Source organism: Coccinella septempunctata, chromosome 2, assembly GCF_907165205.1.
Source record: "Coccinella septempunctata chromosome 2, icCocSept1.1, whole genome shotgun sequence".
NCBI lineage: Eukaryota > Metazoa > Arthropoda > Insecta > Coleoptera > Coccinellidae > Coccinella > Coccinella septempunctata.
The window spans coordinates 26,982,823-27,000,225 of record NC_058190.1 but is presented as its reverse complement, the minus strand read 5'-3'; the positions used below and the strand labels follow the sequence as shown (position 1 = coordinate 27,000,225).

General features: G+C 35.1%; 1 non-coding gene across 1 annotated transcript; it reads left to right on the top strand.

Annotated features, from left to right (window-relative positions):
• Positions 1–16,809: 16,809 nt before the first annotated feature.
• Trnat-ggu lies at positions 16,810–16,884 on the top strand. Its single transcript has one exon. It is a non-coding gene; the product is annotated as a tRNA-Thr (tRNA).
• Positions 16,885–17,403: the final 519 nt, after the last annotated feature.

The window sequence follows — 17,403 nt, the reverse complement described above, 5'->3', positions numbered from 1 at the left end:
GAATTCTCTGTTCAGTTACATAATCTCTGCCGTTTTCTTGCGAGAATTTTGTAGAGAATTCTCCAGAGAATTTTCGGCTGTTGCAAACGGGCTTAAGTTACAAATCTGTAGGGTACAATCGTTCTGTCAGTTTCCGATTCACAGATTCGTAAATAATGCAATTCTGGAAATGTTCTTGTAACTATCTTCTTTATGTTATGTTATATTATTTGTTTGATTTAATTTAATTTATTCTGGATGAATGAAACACATATCTAGAGAGGTAGTAGAAGACTAATTTTATTATCACATCTTAATTGACACGCGTGGTACAGACACCACAGACTTGCGTACATATGCTATATAAAAGATGGTGTATTTACAACATTAACATAGAATACAAAACCATGACATCTTTCCTTTTTCTCTCTTTTTTTTTTTTTCATTGCCTAATACTAAATAATACAAAATTAACTGTAATTCAAATAAATGTTACACAAATAAAAAACACATTTCATTTAATACCTTAACCTATTAGGAGGGTTGATAATACGACCTGTTCTAGTCCTTTGTGGGACAAATATGACTTCGTCATCACTATCACTATTATTAGTATTGCCATTATCAATATCATTATTATCATTATTATATGAACAAGCATCTTTCATTTCATTAGGTAAATCATCATACTTAAATCTATCATTTTCACAATAAATTTTATTATTATTTCTTACTTTAATTAAATATTTTCTATTTCTTATTACTATTTTACCATGATACAATTTGACTTTGAATGTTCTTACATTAATTTTTTCAATAATTTTTCCATTTAACCATTTATTTCCTTTACCGAAATTTTTTACCTTGACTATGTCCCCTGGAGTGAATTCACAGCCTTTTTTTGTTGTTCTATCGTAATACAATTTTTGTTTATGTTGCCTTTCAATTAATTCCTTTTTTATTTTATTATGATTTGGTAATCTAGGCTTTAAAAGAACTTGAGAAATAGGTATATTTGTCCTTAGTCTCCTACTAAACATTAATTGTGCTGGACTCGGTATATTAGATGATATAGGTGTATTTCTAAAATCTAATAGACACAAATCTATATCACTTTTCGACGATTCTGATTTTTTAATTAAATTTTTTAAGGTTTGGACAAATCTTTCGACTTGTCCATTTGATTGAGGATAATGAGGACTGCTCGTTATATGTTGAAATTGCCAATCTCTACTAAAAGTTCGAAATTCTGAACTAGAAAAACAGGGTCCATTGTCACTGACAACAATTTCGGGAATTCCATGAACTGAAAATATTTTTTTCATTCTTTCAATAACTTTTGTACTTGTTTGATTTGAAAGTTCAGCCGTCTCTATAAACTTAGAATAGTAGTCCACTAATATAATATTATATTTATTATTAATTTCGAATAAATCAACTCCAACTTTTTTCCAAGGTCCAATTGGAATCTCATGTGATTTCATTGGCTCCCTAACATTATCTCTACTATTTGACAAGCATGTATCACAACATTCAATAAACTGATCAATATCTGAGTTCATTGTGGGCCAAAATAGAAATTGCCTTGCATTCAATTTAGTTTTTTCTCTTCCTAAATGAGCATAATGTAACCTCTCTAACATTTCTTTCCTCATAGATTGAGGAACAAAAATTCTATTGTTTTTTAAAATTAGTCCTTGCCCAATACTTAGTTCCTCTTTATATGCCCAATATTTTTTAAACTCATCTGGTAATTTATGTTTTGTTTTTGGAAATCCTCTTATAATTAATTCTTTTAATTTTACTAAATGTTGATCTTTCAATATTTCAGATTTAAAAATTTCATGTTTACTTTTTGTCATAGGAATGTTTTCAATAATACTACAAAGATGCTTATCAATTTCTTCAACTTTTTTCTCGAATCTAACATCAAAATCTTCATTATATGCCCGGCTTAATGCATCTGCAAAATAAATGTCTTTTCCTTTCTTGTATACTATGTTGAATGCATATGACCCAACATTATGCGCATTCTTTGTAACCTAGGTGGTGTATCTATCAATGGTTTTTTGAAAATGCTTATCAATGGCTTGTGATCAGTTTCTATTGAAATATCTTCTTTAGATCTACCAAATATAAAATAGTTGAATTTGACACAAGCATACAAAATAGCTAATAATTCTTTTTCTATTTGAGCGTAATTTTGTTGCACTTTTGTGAAAGCTTTAGAAGCATAAGCAATAGGTTTGTTATCCTGCAAAAGAACAGCACCACAACCATTCTGACTAGCATCACATGAAATTACAACCGGTTTATCTTTACAGTAAAAATTCAATACTGGAGCGCTAGTTAATTTATCTTTCAAATTTTGAAAAGCGTATTCCTGTTCTTTTTCCCAGTGGAAATGAACATCTTTTTTAATTAAATTTCTCAATGGTTCTGTTAATTTTGAATAATTTGGAATGAATCTATTTACATAATTTATAACACCCAGAAATCTCTCAACATCTTTTACATTTTTTGGTCTCTGGAATTCTTTTATTGCCTTAAGTTTTGAGTCATCTATTTCTAAACCTCTCTCAGATATTTCAAAACCCATAAATTTGACTGAATTCTTACAAAATTTACACTTATCTAAGTTTAATTTCAAATTTTCCTTTCTAGCTAAGCCTAATACAATTTCAAGAATCCTATTATGCTCTTCCAGAGTTCTGCCGTATACAATTATATCATCAATGTATATTTCCACATTTTCCACATTCTCAAAAATTTCCCTAATTCTTTTCATAAAAACCTCAGAAGCTGAAGAAATCCCGTATGGTAACCTTAAAAATTTATATCTACCAAATGGTGTATTGAAGGTACATAATTTAGTTGACTTTTCATCTAGGACTACTTGCCAGAATCCATTACTACAATCTAATATTGAAAAGTACTTTGCACCATTTATTTTACTTATAATCTCATCTATACTAGGTATATAAAAATGTTCCCTTTTTATAGCTTGATTAAGATGAAAAGGATCCAGGCAGAGTCTCAGATCGCCATTTGGTTTTGTTACTAAAACTAAACTACTAACCCAGTCAGTAGGTTCATTTACTTTTTCTATCACAGATGTTTGCTCTAGCTCTCGAAGTTTTAATTTCAGCTTCTGGTGTAAGGCTAAAGGAACTTTCCTTGGAGGCTGAACTCTGGGAGGCACTGTTTCATCTAATTTAATTTGGTGTTTACCTGATAAACACCCTAAACCCTGAAACACATCATAAAATTTATTAACTATTTTTGTGAACATTTCATCATTTAGTGTTATTTCTGATATTTCATTCATGAAAGATCGCTTTATTAAATTTAGTTTGATACATGCATGAGCCCCTAATATCGGAATTTTATCAGTATCAACTATGTGAAATTCAATTTGCTTTGCTTTTGTATTTTCTTTTTGAACATTGAGAGTTAATTTACCTAAGCTTTTAATTTGAGCACCTGAGTATCCAGAAAGTTTAACATTTGTATTTTTTATTTCATCTATTGATATTCCTAATTTCAAAAAATAAACCCACGGCAGAATTGAGCAGTCCGCCCCTGTATCTAGCCTAAATGGTACTTTAATTGTGTTATTTACATAAAATTCATCAATCCATAATTTCGAATTGTAAGTTATATTTATATCAGAGTTGGAACCTTTTTCAACAGGAATGTTCCCAATAAAAAAATCAGCATTTAAATCTTCATTTTCATTATCTGTAAATATTTCTAACTCTTGAATTTTTTGTTTATTTGAATTTTGACATTTCTTTGCAAAGTGATTTTTATAATTACATTTTGTGCAAAATTTTCCATATGCAGGGCATTCATTTAGTTTGTGATTATAACCACATCTCGTACAATTATTTATATAATTTAATTTACTTAACTTTTGTGACTTCGGCCATTTTTCTGCGCCTTGACTTCTAGTAAAAGAGACCCCTTCTTTCTGTTGATAATTCTGACGTGACGTAGAACTCTGGTTGGTTTGATTTAATTTCGAATTATTCATCTTCTTTGATCCTCCAAATTTGTTGATCGCCAATATTCCATCCTTGGAATTTCCATCAATTACTTTCATTCTTTCTGCTGCAATTTCCGCTGCTCGACATATTTCCAATGCTCTTGTCAGCTGAAGATCAGGTTCTCTCAGCAGTCTGTCCTTGATATTGATATCTTGTATTCCTAATATTAATCTGTCCTTTATTAAACTATCTGTTAATTGCAAGAATTCGCAAGTTGATGCTAACTGTCGAAGATCGGTGTCATATGCGTCGTATGTTTCGTTATCTCTCTTATTTCTAGTGAAGAAAAGATAACGTTCGTAAGTGACGTTTTTCGTTGAAATAAAATAATCTTCGAATTTTTTCAGCATATCAGAACATTTACTTTTTTCTTCAGTTGAAGTCCATTGAAAATTATTATAAATTTTCAGGGCTCTGTCTCCAATTCTATTTAGTAAAATATAACCCTTTCTTTCATCGGATTCATCCACTAGTTTGCTGGCGTTCATGTAGATTTCAAATTTTTGCTTGAAAAATTTCCAGTTTTCGGCCATGTTGCCTGTAAAATTTAGTTCACTTGGTGGAATGGAAGAGTATTCTTTAATGGCCAATGGAGTTGTTGGGTTCGACATTTTCTTGTAATTTCTGATGTATTCACTACACATATACTTAATTAGTTTACGACTGCGCCATGTTATGTTATATTATTTGTTTGATTTAATTTAATTTATTCTGGATGAATGAAACACATATCTAGAGAGGTAGTAGAAGACTGATTTTATTATCACATCTTAATTGACACGCGTGGTACAGACACCACAGACTTGCGTACATATGCTATATAAAAGATGGTGTATTTACAACATTAACATAGAATACAAAACCATGACACTTTACAGTGTTCTTTTCGACCTAGTTATCGTAAATAGTTACGGATTCCTGTAAGCTACAGATCAATAAAAACGCCTAGAATTGCAATATTCCTGTAAGCTTATGAAAAGTTACAGATTGGTTTACAGATGAAAGCGGAATACCACCATTAGTTAATTCGGAAGAAATATTACCGGTGGTATGTGATTCGATCACCGAAATTGTAGATTCACACCCTTATGTAACTAACAACTCGACGCACCGGAAAGATTCATTCCGCCCGTTCGGAGTGTGAATAAATCAGTATGAAAGTAACAGCCCGCGTGTTCGGTGTACCGGATATTCGAAATCGAATTAATCGATTAATAAGTTCTTCTTGGTTATTAATAGTATATAAGTATTTTATTCTTATTCTATGGCAGTGTTTTTTTTTCAAGAAATTTTATGAATATTTTGAACGAAATATCGATTGAATTGTTTAGTGTTAACTCGGTCATTATAATGGTGTTTTCAAAGGTTCAAAGGTTTTTCGACAGAAGGTAGAAATCATCAAAATACGTAATTTCACCAAAAATTGTCCTTATATATATTCAAGATGGCTGATCTGCAACCCCTAGAAGTTAGACAAAATTCTATCTCAAGAAATGGACTGTGGAAGGTGACTACGTCATCGGAAAAGCGACACAAAACATAAACATATGGCTGGATAATGAATGGTTCAGTACAAGTTTATCTGATTAGTTGCATGCGGCCACTTGAAAGACTTGTATCGTGCAATTTGGGGTGAAAACACGTAGAAACAGTTTATTGTAGAAGTAGAAGTAGTTTTATTCAGTACAGAAATTATTGTATATACAATAAAAGTGACATCGTCAAATTCAATAATCAAATTTGGTAAGTTGAGCAAAAAGTGAACCACTCAGACAACGAATATGGTTCACTTACTATAACTAATTTATGCAGAGTCTTCTTAAAAATTTTTACATCATTTATCATTCTCAATTTATTAGGAAGACAATTGAACAAATTCATTCCAAGATAGAGTGGAGATTTTTCGGTTGTTGACAAAGAATGATGAGGATAAAAGAAAGTTTCTTTTCTTCTTGTTAAGTTAACATTTCTATAAATTTAAATTAGGATGAAGATATATGAAAATAAGAACTTTGTATATGAATAAACCTTATAGTGTTAGTAAGTTATTTTCTCTGAAATGTCCTCTACACGACGCCCTATACTTCAAACCCAATAGTGTTCTCAACATAGCCTTCTGTCTTAAAAACACTAATTTAGACAAAGAACTGCCCCCCCCCCCCAAAAATTATGCTTTAACTCATCAATGACTGAAAGTTCGCAAAATACACCATCTTCAAAGTATCAAAGTCCATTCTGTTCCTCAGGACACACACTGAATATATTACCGAGTTTAGTCTTTTCACGAGATTGTCTATGTGGAAGATCCATCTTAAGTTATTATCCAGATTAGCTCCCAAAAATTTCACAGATGTGGACAATCTCACACCATCTTCAATTTCCTGAGGTACACTCACAGCAGATCTATCAGTACTGAAGACCATACCTACACTCAGTCTTCTCGAGATTTAAGATGAGGCGATTCCTCTTACACCATCTATTTACGCTTTCGAGTATCTTCCGTGCAATCTCCAAGGTGAACCCAAAAGACGGAGATCTCAAGAGAAGATTGGTATCATCCGCAAACAGCACACACTCCAAAAAACCACCAAAAACATGATCACGCAGGGCTGATGGAAGATTATTTATGTAAATTAGAAAAAGCAGTGGTCCAAGAACACTACCCTGTGGCACACCAGCTTTGCTCATTTCCCCAGAGGATTGAAAGTGCTTATGTTCACAAAGTGCTATTATTGTTACCCTATTTTATCCCATTTTTACGACGATTGTTGGCGTATTCGAGTTAGGAGATTGTGATGCCCATTGTGAAAAAATTCGTGAATTATTCAGACGAATTTAATTGGTGAGATTTTGAACTAATATTCGATTTTTTTACACTTATGTCTTGAGTCTTTTTCTGTCAGTTGGTATCAAAATGGGCCATTTCATAAAATCGTGTAAGTTACTAAATTATGAGAAAAATTCGCAAATCCTAAGATTTTATTTTCATTTCGAAAACTAAACCATATGGTTGAGACAGACATCCAAGAGATAAGTTTTTTTCCATTCCTTTGCACTAATTCAGATAACAAATGATCTAGGTCGTATTAGGATCTATTTCAGCAATCATTTCCAATTTTTTTTCAACTTTTTCATTTTGAAAGTTTTGTTTGGGTGAAACGCTTTATTTTTTCCAGTTCTACCTACTGTTTATGCGTGGCTAAGCTCCTCGCCCTTATCGCTCTCCAACTCGAAAACGGTTGAGAGTATGTAAAATTGCTTCAGACAAAAATTGTATAGAATTTTATTATCTACATTTTTCATTATGAATATAGAAATGATTGGATGTGCAGAAAGGGCGATATTTAAAAAAAATTCCTTGTTTTTTTTGCCTTTTCAAAGGACCGCTCTGACCTTGCGTCACCTCCGTATTGTCAGTCCTTTGAAAAGTAGCTTCCTTTGGGTTCAATTAATATATCCTTTAAAAATCTGACGCGCTCGTAAAAAAATTTTCCTGGATGGAAATTAAATAGCATTGTGAAGCATAGGGCGAATGGAAGTATTGTACAACCGTTCTCTCTGGCGTTCATTGTAGCGGAGAACACTCCTCAATAGATAGTAAAAAATGCCCCCTTAAAGCAGAAAAAAATTAAAGAAAAAATGGCAACGGAGAATATTTCCTACAGGGAGGCCGCTTAACAGAGTAATGATAGTTTTTCACAAATCGTATCCGCGAATATAACTGAAAATAATATCCGGGTTCCCGCTTTGAGTAACCATAATTATCCGTCACTGAGGACTCCCAAAAGGAAAATCTCACCTCACAACAATGATTATGAACTACAAAAAAAAAACATAAAGAGATTACTGCTAATAATCCCTCTACCTCAGGTAATGGTGTTTGTTTGAGAGATCAGAAACCAAATCAGTCAGATTCAGATGAGATTTTTTCATTAGTTAACGTCGTTTGCGGAGTTATAACCCAAATTTTAAAAGACAGCAGCGCCAGCGGTTCCATGAAACATTTTGATGAAACGTCAATTAGAGATTTAATTTGTTCCAAGTTAAAAAGTTACTTGAACGATGAATAAAATTAAATTTTTTCAGTGGAATTCTCGATCTATAAATTCTAATAAGGGTAGTTTTGAGCAATATATTCATGAAAATAATTTGGATGTGTCAATAATCAGCGAAACCTGGTTCAAAGTTTCAAATAAAAATTGTTTTTCAGGGTATAATCTGATAATGAAAAACAGAGAAGGTTGATATTTCACTGTCCTCTGGCAAAAAACTTAATGTCTGTTCGATATATGTTCCTTCTAATTCCAGAATAGAGGAGACAGATTGGGATACATTTTTTAATTCACTGGGAACACCAGTCCTATTGGGAGGAGACTTTAATCTCCATCATAGTGCGTGGGGATCAGTCAAAGACGATTATTATGCTACAAGGTTATTGTCATCTCTAGAAAAAAAATACCTTCTTTTTTTACAATGATGGCAGTCCCACGCAACTAACACCACCTAATTCAACTAAATCAGCTGTGGATTTAACTATATGATCGGCCGAATTAACACCACTAATTCATTGGTTCGTAGAACCTGATACATTAGGTTCAGATCACTTTGTGATAAGATGTGACTTAGATCTTTCTATCGACTTCCCTCCCAATAATTTTCCTTCCCGACTTTATAATACAAAAAAAGCTGATTGGACAAGGTTGGAGGAACGTTTACGAATATATTATAACTATTATATTCGTAAACGTTCCTCCATGGTTTCCGAAAACCTTGTCCAATCAGCTTTTTTTGTATTATAAAGTCGGGAAAATAATAATAAATTTTTTATCAATTTTCTTTGATTTTTGAAGGAAATATGATAAATTGACCCGCCTCTCATCAAATTCCACCCTCCTATTTCTGAGTAGCCAATTACAATTTACTTTGCTCTTGCATTGAGATTTATGGCCAAACAGTCGACCAGCTTTTATGAGGGTTAATTTTACAATAACAAAAGGACGGGTGGTACTCGACTCTTGCAGAAATTTCAAAACAGACAAGATTTATAACATCCTCATAAATTTTACCTGAAAATAACGTATGCCGTCTGTTCCGATATTCCTGAACAGTACTGTCAGTATTTCAGAGACGATGCCTATTGGCCCAGTCGTTCGAGTTCTATTGTTATTCGATTGCGGCCCAGTAAAACCAGCAATATCGGAACAGGCCCTTTGGGTGTCCGACTATATGTACCATTCTATGTACCATCATGTGAATTCTAAAAGAACTTTTAGAGTTCAATGATATGTACCTATATGAAACATATAAAATTCGAAAATTCGTTATTTTTACGAGTCATCGGAACTTTCGGCTAATATTCCGTCTGTTCCGATATTCCTGAACAGTACTGTCAGTATTTCAGAGACGATGCCTATTGGCCCAGTCGTTCGAGTTCTATTGTTATTCGATTGCGGGCCAGTAAAACCAGCAATATCGGAACAGGCCCATTGTAGGTAAGAGGGTGAATTTTAGGGAGTCCGTTTCATAGACAGTTCGGGCTTACGGAGCAGCCCTTTTCCATGCTGCTGGGTCCTGCCCGGCACCTACACACTTGCAGAGGTCCTTTATGGCTGAACACTGAAAAAACATTCGTTAGGAGGAGGAAAATTCATGAAAGGAGAAGAGAGAAATTATTGACCCTTTCAAGAAAGAGAAAAGAAAACTCTCTCCAATGGCTCGGATTTCAATTACGGACCAGATGCTGCCCAACCTGACATCACTGAGGAAGAAATGTCCTCCAAGAAGTCAGAATTTTCAGATATTCTCAAAAATAGAAAATCTGACTCGTCAAAGTTTTGGAAGAAATAACTCGTGGGCAGCATGACAATTCACTTTGGAGGCAATGCAGGCAGGACTATCTAACATCCTCGAACTTTGGTTCAGTGGTGAAAAAAAATCAACCACTCCTTGCCAAAGTAAGGCGATAACACTGTAAGAACATTGAAAAAATATAGGGGTAACCCGATGCGCATAATTTATCGACCCTGAGTATCCATTCCTGAGAGCCTCTCCTTATGGATTGGTTGGGGACGATGGTTTGATAGAGGTCAAATGTCTCCAATCAATCAAAGGAAAGTTAAGGGACTACAAGAAAACGCACTGCTTCACCATCGAGGATGGTAGAATGAGGTAATTCTAAGCTAATTCGTTATCTTCGAAGAAATATCATTTTCTGTCATTTTTAGGCTGAAAAAAATTCATAATTATTTTTACCAAATGCAAGGACAATTGAATATCTGTAAACAAATTTTTTGCGATTTCGTTCTATATTCAGATGATGATTTTCAAATAGGGGAAGGTGGGGTAAGACGGGGTAACGAGGTAAGATGGGGACCCTACCAAAATAGATAATGCAGTGCGCCACTAGAAAATTTATTTTAACGCTATCTGACGGTATTCATCAGAAAGGGTTTTTTTACTGAGGTTTTTCCCTAAGCTCTTGTATCATACACCAATTTGTATGGTAGGTACCCCGTTACGCTAACCTCTGCTAAAACTGTATCTCATACACATGCTATAATTATTGTTTGCTGTTCAAGATTGTAATGCTCTATATCAAAAGAATATATATAGTTAGTGTTAGTAAAATTTAGGCGTAGAAGTGCAGGGACCCACTTGGTAAGTATGTTTTTCGAAATTTACGTGATTTTATCTAATTATTGGCTTATATAAAGTGCGTGACTGTTCATAATATATGTTATACAAGGTGCGTGATATATTTTTTTATTAATGTTTGTTTATTTTACCATTCTTAACTCATTAATTCGTCCCGGTTTGCTTTGGTTTATAACCTCAAAAAATACAATACACATCATAAGTCCAGTTTGGGAAAGATGGGGTACCTACTTCGGGGCAAGACGGAGTTGGGACCCCATCTTACCCGCTCCTTTGCGATTCTTTTTGGATTTAGATTCCATTCAAAATTATAATTATAAGTTGGGTTAATTTGATTATTTCTTATAGATTATGGTCCGAAATTATAAAAGAAAAATAGAGGAGAGTGGAGTGAAGCACAAATGAAATTAGCCATTCAAGAAGTTTTGGATGGAAAAAAAGGTTACAAATCGGCCAGCAAGGCTTACAATGTTCCTCAAACAACACTCGAGCTTAACTCTTGCTTCACAAAGCAAGAAGAAGGGAAAATAGTGTACAGAATGTCAAGGTTCCCTTAGCTTCAATTACAACAGTACTTTCCGGAGGAGAAGAACAAATAAAACAACATAGGCTAACAAAAGTTAGCCTATGAGTTAGCAGTTCGTAACAACAAACAACACAAATTTAATGAACTCAAGGAAAAAGCTGGTAAGGACAGTAGGAAACCGAAACCTGATGTCTCAAGCGAAAAGAAAATGAAAAAATCAAATAAGAGATCTCGAAAAACTAAGAAAGCTGAAGAAGAAGCTCAGACATCAGAAGAAGAAGATACAGCATGTCTATAATGCCACGGCTTGTATTCCGAGTCTACCGAAGGATGGATCACTTGCCAGGTTTGTTCTAATTGAGCGCATTGTGGCTGTGCAGGAGTGGAAGACAACGATGATGAAGCTGTCCATATCTGCCCATTATGTGAAGATGACGACTGTTGAATATTCTGTACCCCATCTTACCCAAGGGGGTACCCCGTCTTGCCCTATAGTTGAGGTAAGACGGGGAGATTTTGTTATTTTTTAAATTAGATATTTGAATGAGAAGAATTATTTTTTTTTTGTTTTGACTGATTGTTATTGGAAAATGAAAGACTGATTATTTTCTTCATAAAAATTCCTACATTGTGCAATTATAAAGAAGGGTTTTATTCAAGAAATGCCTTAAGGTCCCCGTCATACCCCACCTTCCCCTAGAAAGAATAGAATATGACGAGGCACTATGGAAACATATCATCTTGCCAAAGCTGGAGCAGTTCTATATGAATTGCATTCTTCCTGAATTAATAGATGGGAAAATACCAAGAGGAATGCGGGCACGGGATAAAAATGAAACACGGCAATAATTTTGATAATAAAATATTTCGAATTTCATACAGTTTTTTTCCCAGATCATCAGTTTCTATTCACTATCATCACAGCTATAATCATTAATTCAAGGCTTGTTAATTTGTATACTGCAAGATATTTCAGTTCGTTCTCGATCCTGAAGCATCATTAGCTGATGCAATGAAATGTCCACATATTTTTGCGCTCGTTTCAGGTCCTTTCATACCAAAGCTCAATTGGGAATTTTTCGATTTTCTACAATATTTATTTTTGCGTCTCTGTCACTAACATCGCGCTGAAACTCCTATAAGTGGAAGTGATTCGAAATAAACCAAATCTTTAGTAAGACCTTTATAGGGATAATAAACACATAAATTCAACTATCCTTCGCTTGGTGTCCCATCAGGCAAAAGGTCTTGTAGCGAAAAAAGTGGGTGGAGCTATTGTCTTGGTGGGACGTAAATATGTTGAGTTAAAGAAATTTTCATATAGTGCCATCTAGCGGAATTCACGTTTCGGGAGAACGGGTATAACACCCTTACAGTGCAATTTTCTTCAGTATGTTTGTCACCGCATTTATTACATCTTTTCTCGCTCCGACACATTTTCTCGATGTGCCCGAATCTCAAACATTTGTTACATTGAACAACCCTTTGAATAAAAGGATGAACCTCCCTCAAGCAGTTGAATATCGATACTTTATTTGGTAAAGATTGACCTTTGAATGTGATCAAAATACTAGGAGTAGGAATTAATTGTAATGAACCATCTTCTTCAGTAACTTTTTTTGTTAATCTCTTCACTTCCAGAATTTTGAAGGATTCTTCTACTAAAGGTTCTATAGAAAATTTCAGTTCCTCCTCTGATATATCGAGATCGACCGATCTCACACCCCGTCTGCGAATCAAAAACTGTGGGATATATGCTTCCAAATTATTGGGAGCCGGAAAACTTGAAGATAGGAATTTATTGGCACTAATGTATGACCGAAAAGAAATTTTTATTCTATTGAATAAAAATTTCTTTTCTTAAGTAAGTAAGTAAGTAGTAATTTAGCATCCTATTTTAGCAACAAGGCGCGATCTACAGGGTCAGCCATTTTCCAAGAGATCTCGATCGATGTTGCGAAAATGGGATTTACGTAAAGGATGCTAAATTACTATCGAGTGTAGTAGAAAACTGTAGCGTCTGGTTCATGGGCTGTCCAATTCAAAGGAACTCTCCCCTACATATTGAACTATTATGGTGGGCTTTTTAAAACGAAACAGACGAGATAAAGGGCGGAATAAATTTATTTCGAAAAAATGCTCGGACACGTCGATTTTTGTTTCGAGGGGATAACTTTTGAGGTCAAATTCACAACTATATCGCTTCAACCCTTAGTGTTAGACCACTATATATTTTGCATCGCAAGGAGTTGATTGTTGTTTTCAGTTTTCAGATCTTTCTATCACTTCTGGGGAAAAAATTGAAAGTACTCTGCAGAGTGTGAGAACTTTTTTTAGGTACACTCAAATGAATATCTGAAAAAGGGGAAGTACTGGTAATTTCAAAACAAAACAATTAATTCAATATAATGAATAAATTATCTTATATATAGAATAAATGAGTAATTCATTCAATTATCATTGTCAAAGATATCTAGGATGACTTACCATCAGTATTTGTCGTAACACTTTCAATCTGCTTTCTTTCCATCTCATGTGGCCCCTCCATGAAAGGAATGCTTCCTGCATACGAAAAAGATATGCATTCAATATATGATAAATGAGTAATGCATTCAGTTATGCATTGCAGATATCTAGGAAGACTTACCATCAGTATTTGTCGTAACACTTTCAATCTGTTTGCTTTCCTTCTCATGTGGCCCCTCCATGAAAGGAATGCTCCCTGTATACGAAAAAGATATATATGCATTCAATATATGATAAATGAGTAATGCATTCAGTAATGCATTGCAGATATCTAGGAAGACTTACCGACAGTATTCGATGTATCAGTTTCAAACTGCTCGCCCTCCATCGCATGTGGTTCCCTTGGTGGCCCTTTAATGCATGGGATGCTTTCTGCATACAGCAACTTACTGAAAAGCTTTAAATTGACTTGAAGTAAAATGTTCACTGCACATGGTGTAGCTTTTACTCAAACAATGTCTTGACGCCCAGAAAATTCTATCCACTTCAGAGCACTGAAAAAAAAAATCAATCAACATCCGAGTCACATGTTGCGAGTTTCAATACCTACGTTTCCATTTTCTTTGGTTAATTTGAAGAACTTATATTCGGAGAATCCCAAACAGTTCTTCACCATATCTACTATATTTTCCGTACGACATTTTGAGCAAAGTCTTTGATTTCGAGGATTTCACTTAATAAAACATACAAATAACTTCAAAATCAGGTACGAAAATCAAAACATAAACAAAACGGCCATGTGCAAATATCTCTCTGAAATGGCAAATAAATATTTCAACCAGTCTTAGTATTTTAATACACAAGTGAACCACCAGGTGGCGCTCACGCAAGTGTAGTCGCTTCGTTTCTCATCTTCCTAACTCTACTATAATCTTTGATGCGTAGGCTTGTTCCGGCGCGAGGTCAGTATAGTGGAAATCGTCAAAGTTAGCGTACGATTTTTGTGAATTTTTGGAGTTTCGCAAAGTCGTCGAAAGATGCCTTACGTTTACTCAAACAATGAACTTGTTGATAAGATTGTAATTCATGGTGAATCCAAACAGAGTTCCAGTGCGTCGTGCCGGTTGTACAGAAGACGATTTCTGTCACCCAACTTCTCGAAGAAAAGACGTCTGCTTAAGGTAAGCGCACATACACCACCAATATACAACATCTATTCTGTTTACTGACAAAGCCACTCTCACAAGAAATGGAGTTGACAATTTCATATTAATATGATTTCAAGTTGCAAATTAATTTTAGCCTGTAGGTCTGCAGCGTATACAGGGTGGTTAAGAAAAATCGAATAAAATAACAAAATTTTATTCCCAGAGAATTCAAGCATTTTAAGACTATCAATACAATCCACGGGCATCAATAACAGCTTGACATCTTCTTTGCATACTACACATGAGGTTGTTGAACATTTCTTGAGGAATTTGGTTCCATAAACGGGGAAGAAGATCTCTCAGACCATTTAAGGATTCTGGGGTAGGTTGATGATTATCTAATCTTCTTTGTAGTATATCCCATGCATGTTCTATGAAATTCAAATCTGGTGATTGCGGAGGTATTGGTAAATGTGGAATACCAAGCTCCTCGCGCACATTTTCAACTATGGCTGCACGGTGCGGTCTAGCGTTATCGTCTAGAAATTGAAAAGTTTCACCAATATCAGCATGAAAATTCGGCACAACATTGTCAATGACATGCTCCCTTCAGTGTGAGGCGGTCATATTCCCAGGACAAATGTGTAGATCTGTGCGCCCGTTGAAACATATCCAGGCCCATACCATAACACTACCCCCTCGGAATGGATGGACTTCTTGGACAAAGCGACGATTACGGGGTATGCGTGGGATTGTCCATACCCTTATTCTTCGAGAATCTGAAAATCGTCCATATCTGGATTCATTAGTGAAAAGGAAACTACGCCATTGATCGTTCCAATTGATATGTTGCCTTGCCCATTCCAGTCTTTGACGCTTATGGTCACGTGTTAATGGAACTCCTCGACGTCTAGAACCTAGATTCAACTCTCTCAAACGTCGTCTGATGGTTTCGATGGAAACTTGGACCCAACCTGTATTCCGTAGCATTCTACACGTAGATGTATAGGGTTTCTTCTCGCCGAAACGTTGATGAAATGATCCTGAGCAGGTGTTGTTTTTCATCGCCCACCATGCCTTGCTCTTTCCAACACAGAACCTGTCTCCCCGAACCTATTTCAAAGTCGAGATATCACACTTTGGCTGACTTGGAGCCTTTCCGCTACAACAACCTGAGTTAGGCCACCCTGTAGCATTCCGATAGCAATATTAGCCTCAGCGTTTGTTAATTTACGTCTTGGCATTTTCAGAAAACTCGTTTCAAATCGAAGCCATTGATAAACTGACTTCATTTCAAAGAACATTCATGAAGCATATGCAAAGAACCAAACTTCAGAAAAAAGGCGACCTGATTGACGCATTGTCTCATACTGATTTTTGTTGGATCGATTCGAGTTATTATTGAGTTTTAAATAATTTTACAGCGATTTTCTCGAAGATTACTTACTTTTAAAAACGATTGAATACGATATCCCTAACTCTTGTGGAGCAGTATATTCATTACTCGATTCATTATAACGCCGGGCAAGACTTTGTGCCCACCAAACGAATGATGATCACTTCGAACAATTTCTCTGAACAACTCGGAGCAATTTCATCGGTGAGTTTGTGAACTACCTTATTTTGTTCGTATACGGCTTTTTCCTTGAGGTAGTTTTCCTAACCCTATTTCTAACTGAGTAGTGGAATTAATGTCTGTGAATTAAATATCAATGAATATGTTCCACTACTCAATTTAAAATTTCGGCTTATTCTGTTCAGTGGTCGGAGAATCCGCATCCGCTCCCTACAGATGTCGCTAAATGTCGACGATGCCATGGGTAATGGGTAAAAAGGATCTTGATGATCACTGATAGTGAATGTTGTTCCCTCACCACCTCCTAACAATCTCTAACCCTTTCGAACAATAAAACGTTCACAAGGAGATTCGTACTAACATATGGATTCTGATTCAGTATAGGTCCGTCGACGCAGATGAAAACCGTGACCTCTGGTGGCTCAGTTGGGTAGAGCACTTGACCGGTAATCAAGAGGGGCGCGGGTTCGAATCCTGCCCGGAGGTGTACTTTTTCAGAATTCAATAATTGTCTGCATGCCGTAAACATATTCATTGATATTTCCTATTTCTAACGGCGGTTTCAGAATTATACTTTTCAGGAACAATCACCTAATAAATGTTGAAAAAGAATATAAGTACAATTTGCTATAAATTCTAGTGCAGAGAAAAGGCACTATAGAAAGAAAGTCCAGCACTTTATTTATTTGGTGGAAAACATTCTGACTGAATCTAGATGGCATCGTGATTCATCACAGGTGATTTATCCTAATAGAGAGATACCTCGATCCAGAGTTGTATTTAGATATTGATTTCCAAGTCTTTCGCATTTTTTGTATATTGAATGCATTATATGAGACCAGTGTGAAAGCAGCCACGAGTTCCAGCCACGCTGTTGCCTCGGCGCCTCGGTGAAGCGTTCGGCCCCCTCGTGGTGTATGACATTGAAAAGTGAAAATGAAAATGAAAAATAAGGACGGAAGGAGAAATAATGGAAATTTTCTAGTTTCGAGTAAAATTGGAATA